This window comes from Canis lupus, chromosome 37, assembly GCF_048164855.1.
Source record: "Canis lupus baileyi chromosome 37, mCanLup2.hap1, whole genome shotgun sequence".
In the NCBI taxonomy this organism is placed as follows: domain Eukaryota; kingdom Metazoa; phylum Chordata; class Mammalia; order Carnivora; family Canidae; genus Canis; species Canis lupus.
In genome coordinates, this window is record NC_132874.1 from 17424759 (window position 1) to 17449255 (window position 24497).

The 24497-nt window shown below is 36.3% G+C and overlaps 1 long non-coding RNA gene across 2 annotated transcripts; it reads right to left on the reverse strand.

Annotated features, from left to right (window-relative positions):
* Window positions 1–239: 239 nt before the first annotated feature.
* Window positions 240–23500, reverse strand: LOC140626485 (uncharacterized). Of its 2 annotated transcripts, XR_012025660.1 has the most exons (5): window positions 22964–23500; window positions 10448–10619; window positions 6557–6622; window positions 1899–2016; window positions 240–436 (listed from the first exon to the last, which is right to left on the reverse strand). It is a non-coding gene; the product is annotated as an uncharacterized lncRNA (long non-coding RNA). The 2 variants fall into 2 exon arrangements; XR_012025659.1 differs by lacking the exon at window positions 1899–2016.
* Between the last annotated feature and the right edge of the window lie 997 nt (window positions 23501–24497).

Consider the following 24497-nt stretch of genomic DNA (forward strand, 5'->3'; position numbering starts at 1 on the left):
CATTTTGGCTCCAGAGTTGGTCAGATGCTCTTTTTTTTTATGATATTCTGCAGGCTTTGGAGGAGGCTGTGGTAGAAAGACTCCAAGATATGAATTTAACCCCTGTATTCAAACCCATCAAAAAACCAGCAGAGAGATAAACCATCTAATAAGGGTAGAAACAGTGGGGGGAAAATGCAGCTTAATGTCTGCAGGGCGCTCTCTAGGCGATGATAAAGAAAATCACGGAAGTTTAGGGATTGTGGATCTAAAGTTGATTTATTAAACAGTCAGAAGATTTTTTTGCACGATATACTAGCTGTTAATGCATAAAAAAACCTGCAGGACTTCTCTGGAAATGTTTCTGTATTGATTTCATCGTTGCTTGAGTCAGATATGGATGTTTTCCTTTTATGCAAAATGCTGATGTGTACCGATTTGTGACTTCAGGAATTCTCTGTAGGGCATGAAAGTAACCATATTGTAACAGTTTGAAATTGGAAGAACCGCATTTTCCATTTATTTTCACTTACTCAGCAACAAAGCGCTAAAGGCCAATGACAATCCTTCTCCTTCCAACTCATCTCATCCCCAAAGACAGAAAACAAACACTTGTGTTCTTTGACACGTTGGATCCATTTCTTGGACTTTTACCCCTTATTAGCACTGCATTAATTCTTCCTGCTTCTGGATTCTTTCTAAAAATAGCTACTCCTTAGAGTCCACTGTTTATTTATCGAGAAACATTATCTCCCAGAGAAAACAATTACCAGGTGATGTTCTAACAGGTTATGGGTGATATTGATTTGAAATGTTCCATTTGCAGTGTTCAGTAGAGGGTTAAGTAAAGGGACAAATTAAGTTGTGCAGTCAGTTGAGATTTATAATGCATATATGGTCCATCCTTCTTTTCGAGAAAGGCTTTGCATTTTTCCTTTACTTGTGCACTTTTAATTTCTAGGACCTATGTCAGTGTTTGTGTACATCTTCATCGAGAATGTCTTTGTGGCAGTTGCGGACATTTAACAGGTAAGCCACAGTGATTCTAATCACATCTCTGTATCTGTAAAGCAAGATGGACCTTGTCCTAGTCTTTGAAAGTCAAAAGGTCAAACTGTTGAGAAAGGGGATTTCCTTGATGGGTTTGATGTCTAGGTGCTGCTTGTGACAGTTCAGCATGTCCACTGCTTAGTAAAAAAATGACTGAGCCTCCATTCATTGGTCCTTGAGTGAGTTGACTCGACCTGGATGCATGGACATTTTGTGTCCTTGATACTCCTGAGCCATTAGAGCCCAAAAATGCAAAGATAAAAAAAAAGAAGAAAGCACAATGAGCCAACTACCTAAGCAATAAAAATTTCTTTATATACATGTGTGTATATATCTATTTGTATATGTATGTATCTATCTATATATCCATATCTATCTTTCTATATATAGATCTCTCTATCATCTATCTATCATCTATCTACATAAACAATGGTAGCAAGGGAGTATGGCTGCAGGAAATGAACTAAATGTAACGCTCTGAGTTGGACTGATATCTTCAGGTTGACTCTCTTCAATTGCAAACATCATATTAGATTCAAGGGGCACACTCCTTATACCCAGTAAAGATTTGAATCCAGGGAAAGGCAAAGTTTAAGAGTATAAACTATCCTGGGCTCAAACCCCATTTCTGCTCTTGCTATCTCTATGATCTAGAGCATGTTACTTAATCTTACTGAAATGCCTTAGATAGACTTACTGAAAAGCGGGTAGCAATCACAATATCTACCTCATAGAGTTTTGGTGATGAGTAAGATAATCCATATGAAGTGCTCAGTTCGGAGTCTGATAACATTAGGTAAAAGCTTGGTGAGTATTGCGGAACAATATATTATTGCATTAAACAAAACCATTAATTGATTTCTGCTTACCACCATACTTTAGTGATGAAATTTTTTAAAAAGAAGTTTTTATTAAACACTGGAATTTATTTTTCTGAGGCCGCTGTAATTCAGAAACTATTTGTGTTCACTTATGTAAGATGCATACCTGCACACAACATATAAATCAAAAAGAGAACTTAAAACTGTGTGTGAATCTGTAGTTACTTAAAAAGAAGCTTAGCTAAAGATACAAGAGCATCATGTCTGAATTCTCGATGATAATAAACATGTTGTAAAGAAAAAATAAGGGGCACCTAGGTGACCCATTTGGTTAAGCATCTGCCTTTGACTCAGGTTATGATATCAGAGTCCTGGGATTGAGCCCTGCATTATTGGGCCCTACTCAGGGAGGCATCTGCTTCTCCCTCTGCCCCTCACTCTGCTCATACTCCCTCTCTCATGCATGTGCTCTCTCTCTCTCTCAAATAAATTAAAACCTTAAAAAATAAAGAGAAATATAAATGTATCAGAATAATACAATGATATATTACTCCCTTTAATAGTGATGGTGAATATGAAATCTATTTAACTTTAAGGGTCACTATGTTTTAGATATTTATTTAGAAAACAACTCACAGGGACACCTGGGTGGCTCAGCAGTTGAACACCTGATGCCTTTGGCTCAGGGAGTGATCCCAGATTCCCAGGATCGAGTCCCACATCGGGCTCCCCACATGGAGCCTGCTTCTCCTCCCTCTGCCTGTGTTTCTTTCTGTGTCTCTCATGAATAAATAAATAAAATCTTTATTTAAAAAACTCACAAATTAATAGCTAAATTGAAGAAAATTATGAAGTTTTACTCAGATTGTGGATTTCTACCATTTAAAAGGCAAATATAATTATTTATAATTTATAGTAAATATTGATACATTAAATTTCTATTATTTTATTTTTATTATACTATTCTATTTTTTAAAAAAATCACTGTTTCCACCTTTCCATTAAACTTTCCACATTTATTTTAGTCTTTTGTTCTCTCTCCTTTCTCCCTATTTGGAATCCCTTTTTTAAACTTGCATTATTGGCACACCTGGATGACTCAGCGGTTGAGCATCTGCCTTTGGCTCAGGGCGTGATCCCAGGTCCCGGGATTGAGTCCAGCATCAGGGTCCTTGCATGGAGCCTACTTCTCTTTCTGTTTATGTCTTTGCCTCTCTATCCCTCCCTTTCTCTCTCTGTGTATCTTTCATGAATAAATAAAGTCTTAAAAAATAATAAATTTGCCTTATTTTTGTAGTTCTCCCTAAAAACATAACATGCACTCACAAAAACTTTAGAGCTAATATTCATCAGCCTCCTTACCAACAATAGAGGAAACAAACCAAGAAAAAAAAAAAAAAAAGAAGAAGACTGAGGAAAAAATGTACCTCAGAAGGAAGAAGTAGAATATGGATTTGAAGATGATAGAGTCTGTATCAAGTGGTCCAAAGGCAGAAACCACACCAGCTCCAGAAGCAGAGAGCATATGATATGAAGAATTGATGGCTAGCCATAAAAAGATAAAAACCAAAGATATTGCAGAGGTCCAAATTCTGGAAGCAGCGACCATGCCTAGGGCGGCTAGGGGGAAAAGCAGGAGGCTGGAATTAGGAAAGCTTGTGAGCCACTAGGGAAGCAGCTGGCTCTTCGGCTGTTGTAGAAACTACAAAGTGGATGTAGCTGCCTCTGCAGGATGGCTTTGCCAGCGCTGGATGACTTGAGGTCCCAGAGACAACCAGGGACAGGAGAGCTGCGGGGAGCCCAGGAGAAAGAAACAGGAAAGAGCCAGTTCCCCCTCTCTGCCCCAGCCTTGCCACCTCCTCCTTGCATCTCCATCCCAGAGTCCAGCAAGGAACTAGCACTCCCAAAGCAGAAGCCGGGTGTGGGGTCCCCACCCTGCCTCACAGGGCAGCACAGATAAGAGTGGGTTTGGCCCTGACAAAAGCTAGTAACTTGATTAATGAAACCAACTGCACCATAGATCTCTGTACCTGCATGGCAAATCTGATCCTGAGACTTCCTGTCTGGGGCGGGGGGGTGGGGAGCGAGTACAGTGATGGGGGTGGGGGGTACAGTGATCATACTTAGAAATAAGTGCAATAATTATTTTCAGAAAGATATTTCCTGTTTGTTGTTGTTGTTGTTGTTGTTGTTGTTTGTTTTTTGTTTCCGCTTTCCGGTTCTCAAACTACTTCCAAAACAGTTCCTGGCTGCTGAGCTTGGGTGCTAAAGATGCTGATACTTTATAATCAAGTTCAATAATGCTTCCTCCAAGAGAATGTCATTAGAAGCAGTTTTAGTTATTCAATATTTGTGACAATTCTCATATTGTGTGCCTTCCTGAATGCCAGACGTTGCCCTCAACTGGAAATGTTGAAAATTCCAGATACATATATTTTTTCCTTCCTTCCTTCTTCCTTCCTTCCTCCCTCCCTCCCTTCTTTCTTTCCTTCCTTCCTTCCTTCCTTCCTTCCTTCCTTCCTTCCTTCCTTCCTTTTTCTTTGTTCTTTTTCTTTCTTTTTTCTTTCTTTCTTTCTTTCTTTCTTTCTTTCTTTCTTTCTTTCTTTCTTTCTGATTGAGGCATGCTGGCTGTGGCTCCTCGTGTCTAGTGCTTCAGGGCTGCAGGCTTGTTGCTCTCTTAGGACAAATTCTGTTGTCTGATTGATTGTTGCATGGCCCTTACTGGGGAAACTCTGGCTTCCCCGGTGTCTCAGTCTTCTCTTCATGGCCAGATGATCACTCAACTGGATTGCATTTGACATCCTCTCTGTCTGCCAACCTCTCCAGTCTGGTGCAGTCAAATCTAAGACTAGGCAATCCACAAGGTGAGTTCAAGTTGAACATTCTGAGGAGGATAGTGCAGACACTGGAGTTAGCCAACTTCAGAGGCCCCTGTCTGACCAGGTAAAAGGCAGGATCGCCTTGTCCTCAAAACTCTCCCATTTTCAGCAGTCCACTGGGGGTCCAGCCTCAGAGTCTCAGTTTGAGGAAGGGCTGGAGGGTTCTTATAGGACTCCAGCTCTCTCCCAAGCTTGTTATTATTCTCTTCATTAATTCTCAGACTGTCCTAGGGGAGCCCTTGTCCACCTGCCCCCATGTTCAACTGTGCCCTGGCAGCAAGACCTCTCACCTGAGGTGAGGTCTCCATGGTAGAAGCCAGGATAGGTCTACCCAGCTACATCCCTGTTCAGTTGGCAGTCTTGCTGTTTTCTACCTGCAGTCCTAGGACATGTATCTTTTCTCAGTCTTAAATCTCATGCAAGAGGTCAATACACATTTGAAATTTTAAAAATATAAATGTCTGCAATAAAAAAAGAAAAATGTGACCATGTGGCCAGCTCCTCCCCAACAGAAGGTAAGCGGTGTGCCTTTGAGGGTCCTGGGCACCCGGACTCTCCTGTGTACCCCCTTCTATCATTATGTGAGCACTTTGGATTAGGCAGGTCCTGAGCATAACTATCAGTTGTATAAACAAGGTCTGCAGCATTATTTTAATTATCCATTAGGGTGTTCACTCAGAATTATTTTGGAAATATTCTTTTTTTATTTTATTGAGGTAAAATTGGTATAGTTGCTGGTGGATCTCTCCCTTGTAACAATGACTGTTCTCTGGCCTCTGTAGTCTCTCCTGATTTTTCATGTCTTCCAGTAGCCTTCTCCAGCCTGCTGCCAGCCAGTGAGGAATGACGTCTCCTCTTATGGTCTTTTTTTTTTTTTAAGATTTTATTTATTTATTAATGATTTATTCATGAGAGACACACAGAGAGAGGCAGAGACATAGGCAGAGGGAGAAGCAGGCTCCTGCAGGGAGCCCGATATGGGACTCGACCCTGGAACCATGAGCTAGGCCAAAGGTAGATGCTCAACCACTGAGCCACCCAGGTGTCCCTTCCTTATTCAGGTCTTGATTCAGGAGATGCATCTTCTCATTTCTGTGCCACTATGAAGGCTACCCTCCATCTCTACCCAGGACATTTTCATTTTTCATTTCTTTAAAAATAAAATGATTCTGTTGACATTTCAGTTGAACAAATAGCTGATGTTTATGAACTCCCCACTGATACTTTAGATGTGACCTCAAACCTTTTCTTTTACCAGGGAATACTCTGGAGACTCTATTTTTTACTTTCATTTTTCATGAAGTTTGGAGTCCTTTGAAAATATTAAGGGGATATATTTTTTTAAATCTATCAACAATTTTTTTTTTTTTTTAAAGATCTTCTTTATTTACCTAAGAGAGAGAGCGAGCACACACCAGTGGAGGGAGGGGCCGAGGAAGAGGGAGAAGCAGACTCTACACTGAGCAGGGAGCCTGACTTAGGACATGATGCCAGGACCCTAGGATCATAATCCAAGCCATAAGCAGACGCCCAACCAACTGAGCCACCCGGGTGCTCCTATCAACAAATTGGCTTTCTGTACTTTAACTTAATAGCAAATTTTATTTTATATATTGTGATTATACACTGATCTTTAATTTTCAAAATTCTATCACATACTGTTTTCTATTTTTCAGTCTTCCTATCCCAGAGCCCAAGATAGCTTTTTAGCAGACCTAAACATGAACAAAAATGCCAAAGAACAATGTGACCTAATTACAAATGCACCACCTACAATGATATAAAAATTGGCTTAAAATATGTTCAAAGCTGCATCATTAATCTTACCCTAAAAAATGCAGAAAATCACAAGCCTCATATTGGTAGGATGGAACTCTGGGATCATTTCCAGACCTAAGGAGAAAAAAGAAGCCTTATTTCCCTCCTCACCAGTAAGTCATCAGGAGAGTTAGAGTCTCCCAGTCCAGCTGAGGACCTGCATTTCCCTAGGTCATCCTCCCATTAACTACCAACAATAGACATAGTTCTATAATTCAAACAATGATACACCGAAACTGATATTTGGTTTCCAGAAACCACACCCTTTACTGAAGAAAGCCTTAGGATATTATCATCATTTATGAGCATAAAAATTCAATTCCATTTTTTAAAAATTACCAAAACAAGGTCTGCAGCATTTTAATTATTCATTAGGGTATTCACTCAGAATTCTTTTGGAAGTATTCTTTTTCTTTATTGAGGTATAATTGACACATAACATTATATTAGTTTCAGGTGTACAACATAATGATTTGATATTTGTATACACTGCTAAATGATCACCACAATAAGCCTAATTACCATCTGTCGCCATACAAAGTTATACATTTTTTTTCTTGTGATGAGATGAGGATTTAGGCTCTTGGTAATTTTCAAGTATACACTACATACTATTGACTGCAGTCACTATGCTTTACATTACATCCCTGTGACTTATTTATTTTATATTTGGAAGTTTGTGCCTCTTGACTTCCTTAACCTGTTTCACCCATCCCCTCCCTAAAAATGGCATCCCCAGTCTTTACTCCCCGAGAGCACCTCTGCAGCCCCTCTGTGTGGTAAACCTGAAGCCTGCTCCTCAGGCTCAAGCTCCAGGATAAGCTAAGAGGCCTTTGTTACAACAAAGCTAGGAGTGTGTTTCAATTTGCTGTCTATGTAGGGCCTTGGGAGTGACAGCCTGCTAAGTACAGTCATTCTGGTTGGTATAGTCCCATAGGACACAGAAACACAATCCCTGCCCCCAGTCATGGCCACCAGAGCCAGGCCATCAAGGAGACACCCCAGCTAGTCCCTGTGCCCCCTACTTTAGTGCAACAGCAAGAAAGCACAGGGATGAGGCCTGCCCCTGCCTTTAGCCAGACAGCAGGAGACTACAAGGATGGCGGTTGCCTGCATGAGCTAGTCAAGCAGAGTCCTCAGGGGCCTCTGCCCCTCTGGCAGGCTCTGTAAGATTAACAAATGGGTCTCCTTCAGATATAGTCTAGGCACTTTTCCAACTACTGCTTTTATGCTGAGCCCTGGGGTGAGTGAGTTGCCTGCAAGCCCTAAAGAGTGGTATCTCAGTCCTCTATGACCATTGGGTCTCCTGGACATAAGCCTTGTGGTTTTTCAAAGTGAGACATTTTGGGAACTCATCTCTCCAGTGCAGGCTCTGAGGGTTGGAGTGCATGCTTTGGAACACAAACCTCTTGCTCCTGAGGGAATAACTCCTGTTGTGTGAGATCCCTCTCAATTACAGGTCACCGTACAAGAGTAGGTTTTGGGCAAGACCATCTCTGTCCCACCTACAGACCCACCTTGTCCCACCTTGTATTCTTTGTTGTGGAGGAATTGTTCAGGTAGTCTTCAGGTCTTTGTCAGAGGGAATTATTCCTCAAGTAGCTGTGCATATGGTGTGTCCGTGGGAGTAGGTGAGTTCAGGATCTTTCTATGCTGCCATCTTGGACTACCTCCCAGAAATATTCTTTCAATAATACTTATTATTGTATAGTTTAAAATTTTCAGAGGGCACAGGATTTTCCCCTCCTTTACTGGAAAATACTTCTTTCTAAGCTATAAATATTACAATCTTAACCCTGATAGATGACTTCTGATAATAGAAGAGACCCATAAGATAGTTTTTCAAAAGAGATATTTACCAATATTCCCTGGGAATGCTTAGCATTTAAATAATTATACTTTTATGTTGATTTAAATGAAGTGGCTGAGACTCAACTGTTTTGACCTATAAAGTGGCCATTTCCTCTGGTTCAGCCTAGCCCTGTGCCTGGTCCTACATGCTTATGACATCCTATAAGAGACAGTCCTGCAATGTGCATTATCTTCTTTGATCCCTAAACTAGTCCATTTTATGGTAGGGAAACCATTACTATTTCCTTTTTACAGATGAGAAATCTATGCTTTAGAAAGATAAAATGACCAGGCCTGGATCATATCACTTCAAAGAAGCAAAGCTGGTACTTCTGGCTCCAGGCTCTACACTCCCTGCAGAGCAGGGCCTCCACATCTTGGTGCATGGGTTGTGTTGGCACAAGGATGCTCAGCCAGGAAGGTGGAGAATGGAGGCTGAAATAGAAGCAGTGATCTCTCTGCCCTGCCCTACGATGGGGTGCTCTTTTCTAGTTTACACAAAAATCTGGTCATATGTAAACAGAAAGAAAATAATTTCCAGATGGTAGGACTAATCTTTCATAAAGTGCTCTCATTATTAAGGTTTAGAGTTGTTTTACCAATGGAGAAAAGGCTGTTGAGCTACTGTGTTACATAGAGTGGTCCTCTTGGTTTGTTACAACTTTATTTGTTAACTTCTTAGGGGCATTCGTGTTGTGTAAATTACCATCTCCCATGATGAGGAGCTGAGAAGTGTGGTCAGCAGAATTCATAAGTCTCCAAATTTCTGCCCCCAGGTATACATGCCCCATGTTCACCTCCCCTTGAGTAGGGACAGAGCCTATGAATATGTCAGGATAGTCCCTTCTTGATTGCATTATGTTATATAAGTGTCTTTCTTAGTCTCTTGGATGAAAAAGATTCTCCTGCTGGATTTTATGAAGTAATCTATCAAGTTATGAGAGCAGCATCAGGAGCTGGGAATGACCCTTAGCTGATATCCAGTATAAATAAATAAACAAACAAACAAACAGGGGTCTCAGTCCTACAACCACAAGGAACTGAATTCTGTGAACAACCAGAGTGGTTGGAAAAGGAACTGGAGCTCCAAAAGATATTGATTTCAGCCTGGTAAGACCCTGTGGAAAGAACCCATCTGGTCTGTACCTGGACTCCTAACCCACGAAACTATGAGATAATTATTGTGTCTTGTTTTAAGTCCTTAAGTTTGTGTTAATTTGTTATGCAGCAATAAAATACTAAGATAGGGAGAGAGTGCATCAAATTTATTAATGGTTCAACTACATGGGGATCAGATTAAATTATGTCAGTATTTGTTCTATTCTCTTAAATTTAAGCAATATATGTATCTATGTGATGGGAATGGCCCATAACCCACTATTTTAAACACAAAAGTGATATTACATCAGCATATACTTTTTACTTATTCAGTCTCTCTAAAACAACATAAAAATAGATCTTCTATGATTGGTACATACACATATTTGCTGTTTTAATTATTATTTGTAAACTATGTAATATAATGTTTTTGTTTTCATTTCATAATACAGAAAGTTTAAAGAAATGCAGTTTTGTTGATTTAAAAAAACATAAAATAAAAAATTGCTGGGTTATAATATTAGATTTTATTGACATCTCTATGGTCCTGTTTGTGTGTGTTAGTTCCACATTATAGATGCATACATTAAAACATAAATTACTTGAGATAGTGTGCTGAGAACTAGTAATTGGCAATATTGGATTATGAACTTTTCTGACTCCTAAATTCAAGATTACTTGATAATGGCGCACCTACAAAAGTAAAACAAAAGAATATATAAAATAACTATAATGCAGAAACCTAGAGTTTTCCCCACAATAGCAAAACTAGCTATAAGATATTATACTTTGATTAGGAACAACAATAATGGTGAGTGTGGTATATAAACTGGTCTCCTCCTTAACTATGTTAGAACTTCAGATGCTTGGGATTAATCTCTTAAGAGAATTTTCCTGGTTCTACTCCTTGTTAATTGTCCAGAATAGCATTTTTTTTTTTTTTTTTTTTACCTTATTGATGCTGATTTGAGGAAGTCTTGCTTCTTCAGAGTTCTGAGCTTTTTGCTCATTCTTTCAGGAGATGTTTTAACTTGTCTCAAAGGTTTTGGAGTCTTTCCTCATCTACTTTATGATCTGGATCCTCCCAGAGGGTGCCAAGGACATACTGGGTTTGATCACAGGCCTGTCCAGTCCAGGTTCCATTGTTCACAATGAGAGGTGAAAGTTTGAACATTAAACTAATAAGCTATGTCCAGTTTTTGTTTGCTACATATAAAGTATGCAAAATAAATGATTTTATCTATAGAAATCACTTGCTAAATATATAAATGCTTAATTACTGAATTTTTTTTCATATATTAGGTATAAATTATATCCCATTGGTTACTGGGAGGTAGTGTCTGTAATCAACCAGATAAGAGATATCCATACACAAGTGCTTAAGAATTATAAGTTACATATTATACAGAAAAATATAGGCCAGAAGAAAACAGCAATATTTTTGCATTTTTCTATAATAAAGTGGATACAATGGATGAGCAAGAAATAAACTCAAATATTTTATTTTATGATGACTTCAATTAGTTCTGGAATAATGGACTTCCATTTGAAGCATTTACATCAAAAATAAAATCAGGTCTTTAAAACTTGGAGGGCTTTAAAAATTTTGATTGCTAGTCACTTAAATTCATTTTATATATAATGGTCTAACCTACCATAATCTAAAATAAAATATAATTGATTATCTTGTAATCTGTGAAGAAAATGCACTACATAGTAATGTTCATAGAACGATAACAATTCATGTAAAAAATTCTGGTGGAAGAAAGACTAAATATCAATATTGTTTTACTTTTAGTAGTAAAAACATAGATTATTTTTCAACTTTTCTATATGTTCATTTTATTCCATAAGGAGTACTTATCATTTCAGTAACAGAAAACTCAGGAATAATATTTGGACCTCTAGAAGTTGTTGTTGATAAATAAAAAGGAAGAGACTTTGAGAAGTCACTGATCTGGGGTATGTTCTACATAAGCAGTTTCTGGATTCCAGGTCAGTGAGTCTTTGGTTTCCTTATTTATTGACTTAAAGAAAAAAAAAAAAACAAAACAAACTTCTCACAAAATGTTTTTACCTCTTCTCTGGTTAGTTTGAAATATGATCTTATTTATTAGTAAATCAACCTATAATTATCTCCATTATCTTTCTCATGGTTTAGCCCAACATCAACTATAATCTTGCCTAGTATAAAAATGGTCTCCCCACATGTACTCTTGCTCACCTCAATTTTTAATTCATACTACAGAGTTATTTTTACAAACACAGACTGTAAAGAAATAGATTTCTATTGACCTTAATTGAATCCTTACTATAGTCTAAAAGACTATCTAGCCCCCTTCATACCTCTTCAGTCTCATTATAAACGACCCTCTTCTGTTTCCATAATCCAATCACGCTGGACCTTTTGCTTCAGGGCTTTGCATCATAAATCTTATTTTCCTCTCATCTTGTTCCTTGTTTAAAGTCTATTCTTTCAGTTCTCAGTTTTTATGTCACTTCTTCTAGGATTTCTACATAGATCCATACTTGACCCTTAGACAAGGTCAGCTTGCTTTCTTTTAAATTTCAATAGCACAAGTTAGACCCTCATTATCTGTCATCCCCACTTGACTATCTACTTAAGGAGGGCAAGGTCCTTAATTCCTTTGTGTTGCAGTCTTTCCCCCAAACCTACAACAATGCAGGCACTACAACAGGGCATTCACATAGCCCACACTTGAAAATACTTGTTGAATAAATGATGGATGGGACTGCTTTGCTCAGATGGGACTGAATCGGTTCCTATATACCAGCTGTCCCCAGTGTGCCTGCTCCTTTGCAAGCTGGAGGCCTTCTCCCAGTTATGAAAGAACACAGAGTAAAGACAGAGAAATAACTTCCCACTCCTCTTTGTCCTAACATGCCCTGAACCATTGCTTTTTTTATAAACTGTTGGGTCCTGGTCATTTTGTGTCAGGAATAGAGTAGTTTTTCTTATAACCCCAAAGAGATTCCGCTTTCTCTGTATTCATGAGGAGAATAGGGCTAAGTGTGTGTAATTGCTGGCTCTGGTCCTAATCAGAAGCTTGGAGAACTAAAAAACCCATGACATATTTCTTGTCTTCTGTCTGAGAATTTTCGTATTGACATCAATCAGTGGTCAGCTGAAAAACTGCAGACTGTGTGGAAAGGGGCTGGGGATGGAAGAAGGAATGTTAGTACTTCATCCAAAACAAATTTCTCAATTGTTTGACAGTTGTTGAGCAATAAGAAAGATGCAGTCAATTTGTATGTTTTTTTTCACTTGTGACCTGAAGTCTTTTGGCAAGGCACCATGCTCGTCAAGAATAGTGGAAGAAACATTGCCATGGTTTCTTTAAGGCTTTAGGGTCTAAAGAACACATACAAAAGATACAAAGGGAAGGTAACAGTATTAATAATATCATTAACATTTAGATATAGCTCTGCTTTTGTATGCTAATGTAAACCAACAAGATCAAATACCAAGATGATTTTTAAGCAAAGTTCCATAAGACTAATAATGTTGAACATACCACACAATACAAAAGATTTATCTGTAGCTTGAGTTTTCCAGGGATTCTTATTTCTATATCTCACTAACTGTGGCCTCAAATAGGGTTTGAGGGATATAGTCCAGCCCCAGAAGGCATCAAGATCCAAAATAGAAGGTTTGAAGATATAGTCCAGCCCCAGAAGGCATCAAGATCCTCTGGGTTCTGCCATAGGCCTGTTCTGTCAAATTGTTCACACAACTTTCTTCTGAGAGGCAGAAAATTGGAATGATTTACATGGTAAACTCTTAGGAAAGAAACTTGTGAACTGTAAAAGCAAAGGACTATGAAGAACTTGGAGACGATGAGCTCTTGGAGATTTTTGACCCTACTTGCAAACTAAAAAGTTAGCCTGCCATGGTTTCATGGCTCCCGGGAGAAGACACAAGACTCCTGGGTCAGAGACAAAGGACTTTAGCACTGTAACCAGCACAAGTGTCATGGTTGTGTTGATGTCCCTTGTCCCCCAATCCTATAGAGGTGACACTGAAGGACCCCGTTAGATTCCACACACATTGTGGGTTTGTGTCACAGCCAAAGAACCCAAACTCAAGAAATTGGAATATCATATAAGAGGTTGCAAGCATGCCTGCCCTTTGTACCAGAGCTGGACATTGCCACTCATTTCCAAAACTGGGAAAGATAGTCCCTATGCTCATAAGGAAGGCAGAAAAGTAAGAAAGCCATGGATGATTGTGAAGTAAATTAAGGAGGAAAGAATAGTACATTTTTCTTTTTGTTCTTTTATCTGTCTTGGCTTATACACAGAAAACAGAAATCACTATGATTTTCTATTTGTGTTACACTGATAAAATTAAACAATCCTGCACAGCACCACTTTGCTCATGTGTAAAAGAAAAACAATTCTACTGGAAGTTGTCATGTTTGTTGTGTGTATCAGGGTGAAACCTGTGAAAAACACTTCCTTTACCTATGGGAAGCTGATACCTCATAAACATGTGGCCCTTTCCTGCAGAGTGTAAAGATTGGTAAATAAAGAGCTCTCTGATAGAAAAGTGCTAATCCCTGTGAGGTCAATGAGTCCTTTGAAGACACCATGGTTCTATTCAGTGCCCTGGAAGAGTTCATTAACCCAACACAAATAGACCATTTACTTCTACCTAGAGGATCATGCTAATTAAATTGCTCTGTTTACCCACCTACGTCCCAATTTTCTATGAATACATGAATGTCTTGAGTCTCATTCCCAACGTCTTTGTTGAAGGCAAAGATGATTACAGATTCACACTCTCTAACTTATACTTCTGCTGTAGATCCAGGCTTCCCTGGACGTCCTCAAAACCAATTTTTAGAATATTTGTCACAAAAGTGTTATACTTAGTAAGGGTAGCCCAGATGGAGAAATGTTAATGTTTTATATGTTTATAAATGTTTGCAATAGTTATGTATGGGCAAGTTTTATTATTCATTTTCTTCTTGCTAAAATTCAAAGAGATCATTCTTCTTATGTTAGGCTAATTTCTACATCTGTGCTGTCTATTCCATCCTCGGGAATCTTAAATTGTAAGCAAGTCATCTCTCTTTTATATATTCAAACTCCCACCTGTGTCTCTGTCTGTCTCCTATCTCTCTCTCATTTTCTGTCTCTCTCTCAACTGAAGCTTTCCCACTGACTTTTCAGTATGGTCATGTCCCCTTCATAAAACACCAACAAAAATAATCTCAGGGCATCTTATCTCCTTCTGGTAAGTTTCTTCTCTATTTTCTCCACTTCAAAGCCAATGTTCTCAAAAGAATTATTTTTTTGTCATTGCCTGTATCTACTCATTTATTCCAATATGGATTTGTTTATGAATCACCGAAATCATTTTCATCAATGTTAACGCTCGTGTCCTGTTCACAGGATCTGAGATTTCCAATTATTTTTTTATGAGACTTCTCAACTTCAAAGTTTTGACTTTTTCTTTTTAAATTTTTCTTCCATTGGCATTTAGAGCCTACCATCTCCAGGTTTTAGTTCTTACCTTTCTGATCCTCATTTCTGGCTCTTTTTCAGGGTCAACTTCATCTACCTTGGATAAGAAATGCTGATCCTAAGAATTCTCTTTTTTATTGTATATTTTTATGGACTTAAAACATATCTGTTTATAGATGATTTATAGATGTTTTACCTATGTACAACTTTAGCCCAGATAGCCTCTGATTTCTGAACCCTTATCCATACACCTTTTTCTTTTTGAGACTAGAAGTTACCTACAACTAATAAAATTTTCTAGTTAAAACTCACTAATATTTTCTTGACCTCCCACTCCATGCTACCCCAAACACATCTCCACCTTATAATTCAAACCAAAAACCTTGAGTTGTCTTTGCTACCTTCCTTCCCTAAACTCATCAGCAAATATAATTTTCTTTCTTCTTCTATAGCTCTGACATCTGCAGTACTCCATTCTAGATCACATTTTCAATATCTTCCTCAAAGATGACCATAGTGGGCTTCTAAGTTGTCTATCTGCATTCACTCTGGTACCCCTCCAATCCATCATGAAAATAAAAATTTTCAACATGTACGAATGTCTGCCCCTCCCCCCAAAAAATCCATGTCAGACTTTTAGCCTCCCATTGTCCTTAGAGTATGCAAATTCTTGAGTATCATCAACCATCTTTTCTCCAGACACTCTGTCCATGTTCTTACTCTGTTGGGCTTTGGCTCTTTTAATCCTTCGTGTCATTCACACTCTTTTCTCCCCCATGGTACTTGTAACCAAATCATTGCCTTCCCTTGGAGGTCCTTCTCTTGCATTTTCACATACTCCCCTATAAATCATCTTTCAATTATCTGGGCAAGTGTCCCTTGCTCAGGAAAACTTGTTTCAATTCTTTGACCAGGTCAGTTTTCCCTGTTATGTGTTCTCAGAACATAATTGTACTTCTTTCTTGTAGCTCTTGTCAGAGGGGTAATTTTATATGTTTGCATGATGATTTAATGACTATTTGCCTCCTCCATCAATATAATCTGTATGGAGTTAGAGAGCTAGATCTCTTCTAATAGAGAAGTTAATCTATTTTTTTCTCACCAGGAATTATCACAATATGAGGCAATGAAAGGCACTTGGTAAGTGATTAATGGCCCAAGAAATGAAAAAAAACAAAAAACAAAAAAACAAATGAAATCCCCCAGCAGGTTTGGAATAAGAGGCTTATAAAATAGAAGAGAATAAAAGATGATCAATGAGAGAAAGAAAAGTGGAAGAAGGAGAAAAAGAAAGAAAAGAACATTGAGAAAAGGAGAAAAGAAACTTGTTTGGTGAAAAAACAATTTATTAAACATTTGGTATGTGCTAAGTATTGTGTTAAGTAAGATACATTGCCTTTGAAACCAATCCAAAAGATGAACTATTTTAATTTCTGTTTTACAGATGAGACAACTGAGGCACAAGGGAGTTCAGGATAATAGGATGTGGAAATGTTATAATTTAAACCTTACTCTTTTTGAATGGAGTGAAATAGATTAAATTAGAATTTTCAAACCCAAAATTATAATTTTGAATTAAACATTTAGTATAACATAGGATGCCTAAAAACTTTTGAGAAGGTCTTTTGTGTGGTCCCAAGGTATGTATAAAAATAATCCATCATTTTAAGTAGATCAAGTGAAAAAAATCAGAAAAATAAATACTTAACTACCATATGATTCATTTTTTATTGTCAGAATAGTGTTTTTAAATTGTAAAATGACCATTTATGTGAGGTAGCAACAACTTTCTTCCAGTTTGATTGAGATATATTTGATATATACCTTTGTATATATCTAATGTGTATAAGATAATTTGATCTATGTATATATTATAAAGTTATTATCACAATAAGTTTAGTTAACATTCATCATCTCACATAGTTACAACATTTTTCTTATAAGAACTTTTAAGATCTATTCTCTTAGCAGCTTTCAAACATACAAAATAGTATTCTTAACTACTACTACCACGCTATCCATTATATCCCAAACCTATTTATCTTATAATAGGAAGTGTATACATTTTGACCACCTTCACCCATGTTCCCCACCTCCTACCCTCTGCCTCTGGCAACCCTCAATCCTTTCTCTGTTTCTGTGAGTTTGTTTGTGTGAGATTCAATATATATATCAGATCATAAAGTATTTGTCTTTGTCTGACATTTTATTTAGCATAATGTCCTCAGAATCCATTCATGTTGCTGCAGATGGAAGCATTTTCTTTTTTATGGCTGAATAATATTATCTTGTGTGTGTGTGTATGCGTGTGTATTCCTTGAACTCTCTTAGTTTAAACATAGCCTTTAATACTTTTGTTTAATAATCTATACTTTCTATATGTTTTGTATGCAACATATCAATTTAGTATCACAATCACTCAATAAAGGAGATAATATCACTGCAAATTTGTAGATTTGGAAACTCAAGTGGAAACAGACTAACCTATCTGCCAGACATCACTCAGTAGGAGTAGAGCATGGCACAGGAACATTAACATAACTTTCTACCTCAATCCTTGCAGTTTATTGGAAGCTAGTTGGAGAAAATTGTTTAGAAGAAAAAGAAATTGAGCTTTCCTAAATGTTCAGAGGAAAAAAAAAACATAAATTGCTAGTTTAATAAGGAAAGGAAGGTATTAAAATTTCAATAAGATTTTATTATTAACAGCTACATATTTTGTGATTTTAGAATTAAAAGAATAGAAATCAAAATAAACTTTGTTTTAATCCTAATTATTAGCATCCTATTCTAATTTTACTATTCTTGAGGCATTTTCTCAGTATTGTTAATTACTTTTAACAAGAAGCAGGTACTAATGGTCTGAAAAGGATACACACAAAAGAAAAGCTAAGTAAAACTTTCCTCACAATACATTTATTGTTATTAAAAAACAGCTGGAAGTCTAATAGCTATGATAAGAATACATTATTTCTAGAAAATACATAGTGTCTTCATTAATAAACCATGTCAAAATTTAAAACTTTGTCAGTTTGAATAACTGCATGTTTTTCACATTTATGACAAGCCTATGTCTCTAGTGTATATGCACTTTTTCCCCCTTATATTAATCAATTCTTAAAAGTCTAAGCAGGTCAGGTAATGTCATTGATTGCCTTGTTAGTTTGGGAAAACATCTTATTTCCCAATTTTGCAAATAATTTAGAAATCTCAGTTTTCCAGGAGTTAAGAATATGCCAATTCCATCTTTAGTCAGTGGAAAATATTTTCAATAAATAGAACAAAATCTGCCAGTAATGTCCCAGCTCAGAAACTAACTGGAACACCAAGTTAAGAAAGGAGAATAGAGGGAAAAGATGAATACAGACACATGCAATTTCAGAACCTCTACTTTGATGTCATTAAAATAAATGAGGATATGGTGAATTTCCTTTGCTGGTGTGTTCATAATGATCATATACTAGAAATGATTTTTTAAAATAGATTGAGATGTGCCCTAGTGGCTCAGGCAGTTAAGCATCTGCCTTCAGCTCAGGTCACGATCGCGGGGTCCTGGAATGGAGCCCCCTGTTGGGCTCCTTGCTCGGGGGGGCAGTCTGATCCCTCTGCTGCTCCCCCTGCTGGTGTGTTCTCTCTGTGTGTCAAATAAATAAATTCAAAATAATAAAATAAAATAAAATAAAATATAAAACAATTTAAAAAATAGATTGAAGGAGATTAAGGGAAAAAAGAAGTACTAACATGGAAATAGTGAGAAATGATACTCTTCTTGCTCCTTAATGCTTTATCATGACCTCCATATCAGCTATCTGAATTAGTGCACTTTATATCATCCATGTTTCTCACAAGTAGATATAATTTATGAGTTTTTCATGAACATGAAATATCTCTCCTTTATTTAGACCCTATTCAATTTCTCTGTCGAAGTTGCATAGTCTTGTACTTCTTTTGTTAAATTTACCCTCAGGTATTTTAATCCCTTTATTGCTATTGTGAATGAAATTGTTTTCTTAATTTCATTTGTATATGTTCATTACTAGTAACTAGAAATCTATCATCTATCTTATCTATCATCTATATATCATCTATATATCTATCTATCTATCTATCTATCTATCTATCTATCTATCTATGTATCATCTCCTGTGACCTTGCTGAGTTCATTTGTTAGTTCCAATGTTTTTTTTTGTTTCTGTTTTGTTTTTTTTTTTAATCGGGGAGGGCGGAGATTGCTGAGGAAGTTCTTTGGGATTTCTTTTTTAAGATTTTATTTATTTTATTTATGAGAAACACAGAAAGAGAGACAGAGACATAGGGACAGGGAGAAGTAGGCTCCCCACAGGGAGCCCAATGTGGGATGGTCCTGGGGCCCCAGAATCACTCCCTGAGCAGAAGGCAGATGCTCAACTACTGTGCCACCCAGGCATCCCTCTTTGGGATTTCTTTATATACAAGATCTTGTCATCTACAAATAAAAACAATTTTGCTTCTTTCTTCCAATTTGGAATTTATTTTTCTGCCTGCCTCTTCTGGCCACTAACATTTGCACAAGATTAAACAGAGGTAGTGAAAATCGACATCCTTGCTTTGTTCCTAATCTTAGGGAAATATATTTAAAATTTCACAGTTATATGTGCTATTAGTTGTGAGGTTTTGTTTGCTTAGTTTTGTTTTGTTTTGTTTCTTTTTTAGATATCCTTTATCAGGTTAAGGAAATTTTCTTCCATTTCTTATCTGTTGAGTTATATATATAGAAATGGGTATTCAATTTGCTTTTTCTGTGTCTAGTGAGATTTTCATGTAATTTCTTTCATTTATTATAATAGAGTATATTATGTTGGTTGGGGTTCTTGTATTAGACCTTGCATTTCTGGTATGAATCCCACGTTGTCAAGTGGGATTAATCCTCTTTTATGTATTGCTGGGTTCAATTTACTAATATTTCATTGTGGAATTATGTGTATATAGTCATGAATGATATTGATCCATAAATTGTAATGCATTTACTTGGCTACAGTATCAGAGAAGTATTAACCTATAGGCTGAGTTGAGATGTCTTTCCTCTTTCTCTATTTTTCTAAAAAAAAAAAAAAAAGATGAATTATAATTTCTTCTTTAAATGTTTGATAGAATTTACCAGCAAAACTGAGTTTTCTTTATAAGTAGACATTTTTATTACTAAGTCAGCTTTTTTAATTTAGAATATGTCTATTCAGATTTCTTGTTTTATCTTGAGTCAGTTTTAGTAGTTTATATTTTTCTAGGAATTTGTCACTCTAACTTGCTTAATTTATTAGTAGAATATTGCTCTGAGTGATTGCTTATAATTCTTTTAATTTAAAGTCTGTAAGAATGTCCCTTCTTTCATTCCTAATTTTGGTAATTTGTATGTTTCCTTTTATCCTTGATATTTCTAGCTAACATTCTGTCACTTTTATTGATCTTGTCAAAGAATCAACTTTTAGTTTCATTAATTTCTATATTGTTTCTGTGGTTTTTGTTCTAGTCCTTATCATTTTATTTTTCTTCTTGTTTTTGGTTTAGTTTGGTATTCTTTTTCTCCTTTTTTAAGTGGAAGTTTAGTGTTCTAATATAGGATTTTGAAGCCATAAATTTCCCTTAAGCACTATGTTAGCTTCATCCTACTTAAGCACTAGGTTAGCTTCCATCCCATCACGGAAGTGGAGAAGCCTCAGAATAAAATTCCAATCTACTCATTTGTGGAGAATCTCTGACAGAGGCATTGTTTGTTTATTACTTAAATGAGAGATACAATCTCTATAATAAAAGACTTTTGGTTAACCTAAAAATAATTTTATATAAAACTGCAATGCAGTATAAATATCATTACAAAGAAAAGGTCTGGATAAAATAGTCATGTTGTTAGAATATATCCATCAAAAAGGACTTTGATGTGCTTAAAAAAATTCTCCTAGCTGAAGAGTCAACTACTTTCTTTTATTTCTACTCAGGGAGAAAATATGCATATATTTGCTATTAGGAGAAAAAGTTGAAATGAATTATTCTATTTAAATAAGACTCATTGAATTTCCGCCTACATCAGGCTCAATGCCAGATATTGGATCCCAGTATCAAGGAACTCAAGAAACATTAAAGAATGACTATTTGAATAATAACAGAATGTTAAATATCACAAGGACATAGTTTTACTTAAAAAAAATCTAATCATTTTGCAAAAAATTTTCCTATAGCAGGAAGACAAGATATTTCAAAATAAAGACAAAAACAAAACCCCCCAGAAAGTAGGATGGGTTGTTTTACTATTTTATTTTACTATTTTATTTAGTGAAGCAAAGAAATGAGTGAACAATCAAAGAACATTGAATTACCATCACCAAAATGTGAGCAGATAAAAAGAATCCTTCTATGTTAAGAATAGTCTAAACCCAGGGGTTTTCAGCTCTCAATAAAAAGACAATGATCACACCTCTACCTCCCTTTGTTTTTTCTTTTTAAAGATTCATTTATTTATTTGAGAGAGAGAAGAGAGAGATAGAGCTTGACCAGGGGGAGGGGCAGAGGGAGAGCTAGAGAAAGAGAGAGAAAGAATCTCAAGCAGATTCCCCACTGAGTGCAGAGCCTGACTCTGGACTAGTCTCACAATCCAGAGATCATAACCTGAGCCAAAATCAAGAGTCAGAAGCTTAACTTGAGCCACCCAGGCACCCTTCCACTGCTCTCTTCCGTCTCGCCCTCTCTCCTTCTATCCTCCTTCCCTCCCTTCCTTCCTTCTTTCCTTCCTTCCCTCTTCCTCTCCCTTCTCTTGTTTTCTTCCTCCTCCTCCTTCTCCTAATTCTTTGTCTCTTTCCCTTTCTCTCATTTCCCATTCTCTCATGAAAATAGAATGCTAATGTCTTGAGATGAATTATCTCAGACTTTAAATCAAGATGGTGGCACAAAACCAATATCTGAGTTAAAAGATTCAGGACAAGAAAGTCATAGAGTTTGACACCTATTCAGCCTAGTTCAAAGACTGGAAAATATTTTAGTTTTAAAGTTTCAAATGGTAAGCTTTGGTTCTATATTAAATAAAATACAGAAGAAGATTTTATTAACATGAAACAATTAAAGTAAAAAATACTTTGATGATGCTTAGATGTAAATATTATATACAATATTTAAAAGTTAGGTTTACATTTGTAAAATTCTTCATTATTTTATTGAGTGGTTAAAATTCTCCAAAGTTTCATCAAAGAGATCCATTTTTTAGAAAATATATCTTGAATTTATAGGTGTACTATGAACCTGGTATCATAGTGTGTGTGGGAACAGGCACAACATGTATAGGATTTGTGCCCTGCTGTAGAGGAGCTAGCAATGATATAGTGAAATGGCACTGCATGTGACAAAACTACAAATACTAGACAATGAATGGTAAGTAGCAAAAAAATGTTAAAAGTACTAATAAACTATGGATGGATGAGAGCTTTTCCATTTGGGATGGCAAAAAGTATTTTCAGCTTAAAATAATAAAATTAATTTAATTTTATTTGTATTCATTGGAAATTATGCTATTTTAAGCTCTTTTACTATCCTCTGCTGTAAGGTGGGGACAGGGACACTTTAGTGTATTGGTGTCTCTGATTAAATATGTAAAATTTAGTAAAATTAATGTACATCATTAAGCTTCCTTCTTTAGCTTAGAATTTGTTGAATATCTTGAATAATTAGTTCAACTTGGTTTCATATTTTCCCAAATAATTGTTTCCCAAACTTAATTTTCATTTAGTTTTGAAATCATAGTACAATTTTAAGAAAACTTTAACCCATATGTTTTTATTCACCAACTCTTAAATTGTTAAAAGTACATTATTGTTTTTAATAGATATTTTATGTTCTAAAGAAGTCTGTTGAGTTATTTCAATGACATTTTTATTCTCATTATAAAACATAACGATTAATTTTAACCAAGGATTACAAAACATTCTCGAGGAAAAGAATCTTCTCAGGTCTTACCTCTTTTCACATCTTCTTTCTTGAATGCACCATCACCACGGGCATAAGACCCCAAGTGCAGCCTTATAGGGTAAGAAAGAAGAGCTAGAAACAAACCAGTCAGGACACTTGTGGAGTAGCTTCACTTCCAGTTATAAGCAAAGAATACATTCAGATTTATGGCTAGATCAAGCAGGATTGGGCATGTTCACTAGGTTTGTTGTATATCTCCTCTGTAGTGATTCAAGTGAAATGACTGAGATACAATTAGTGATGGAACCATGTCAAAATACAAGATATTTATAAAGAAAGAACTCTAGTCAATTTGTAAGAGTGGTTGAATAAGATGAGAAGATCGATGGGTAATACTCTTGCATTCTTTGGAGAAGACACCCTAATAATCCAGTGGCAATAGGAGAGCTTCTATACTGAACTTATGAATTGGCATCACACATCTATCAATCCAATCACTGTTCAGTCCAAGGTAGCCACAGCTCTAGAGAAGGAACCTGAGTAAGAGATAACCAGAGGAACTACATTACATCCAGTTGAAGTAGGGAGTTGCTAACAACATCAGAACACGGTTCATCTAGAGATTCTAACGCAGCTTATCACTGAAATCTAGAAATCCATGATTAGGAAATAATTTCTTTGGCTAATTTATTTCCTCTAAAACCATTCAAACCATTCCATTAAAGGAAATCCAATAATTCTCAACCGCTGAACAGTAGTGATCACACTTATCAAAATCTTTTGAGGACTTATGAGTTTTTATGGGGGAAGATGGATTATTTTTTATTTCAGAGTTTTGATAAGACTAGATATATTTGTAAAAAGTCTTTAAGAATGAAATAAATTTGCACAAGGTCCCATCTACATAGTTTAAAATAGACATAGTAGAAAGAAACTTTCTGCCATGCTTATCACCTAACCCAAAAGCAATCTGTCAGAGGAATTTTGTAGTTGGTTGAGTTAGTTATAATCTAATAAAAATCAAACTTAATATATTCTGGCAGAGTTCTGTTGGTGTGAGTTTTCATGAATAAATTTCATGAATTTTTTTCCCCTCTGCTGAAAGGTAAAATGGCAAGGTAGCAGTTAGATGTTGACCCATCTCTACTGGGATGGGTTTATAGTACACAAAAAAATGGTGAGTTTTCTGCCAAGGTTTTAGAGTTATCAGCAGAATACTAGAGGTGAAACCTCAACCTAGAGAAAGCATGTATGGCAAATCCCTAATCTATCAGGCTCATAATCGAAGCCTTGTATTATGAATGCCTGGATTTCTTTTCTTTTTTTTCTTTCTTTGAAATTCAGGATGATTTTAAATGTTCTACTGATGTATTGATGTATTTCCTCACTTTAGTATTACATCTTCATAAAGGAAGACATAATTAACATCCATTTTTACAGATGTAATAACTGATACTTACAGAACTACCTGAAAGTGTAACCTTTGAAGGAAGGGGAAGTGTCTGGCTCTATTCAATGATATTATAGTTCCTTCTTCCCTCCAGCAAATCTTTCTTTGTTTCCCTGTGTGAGAACCACGGAG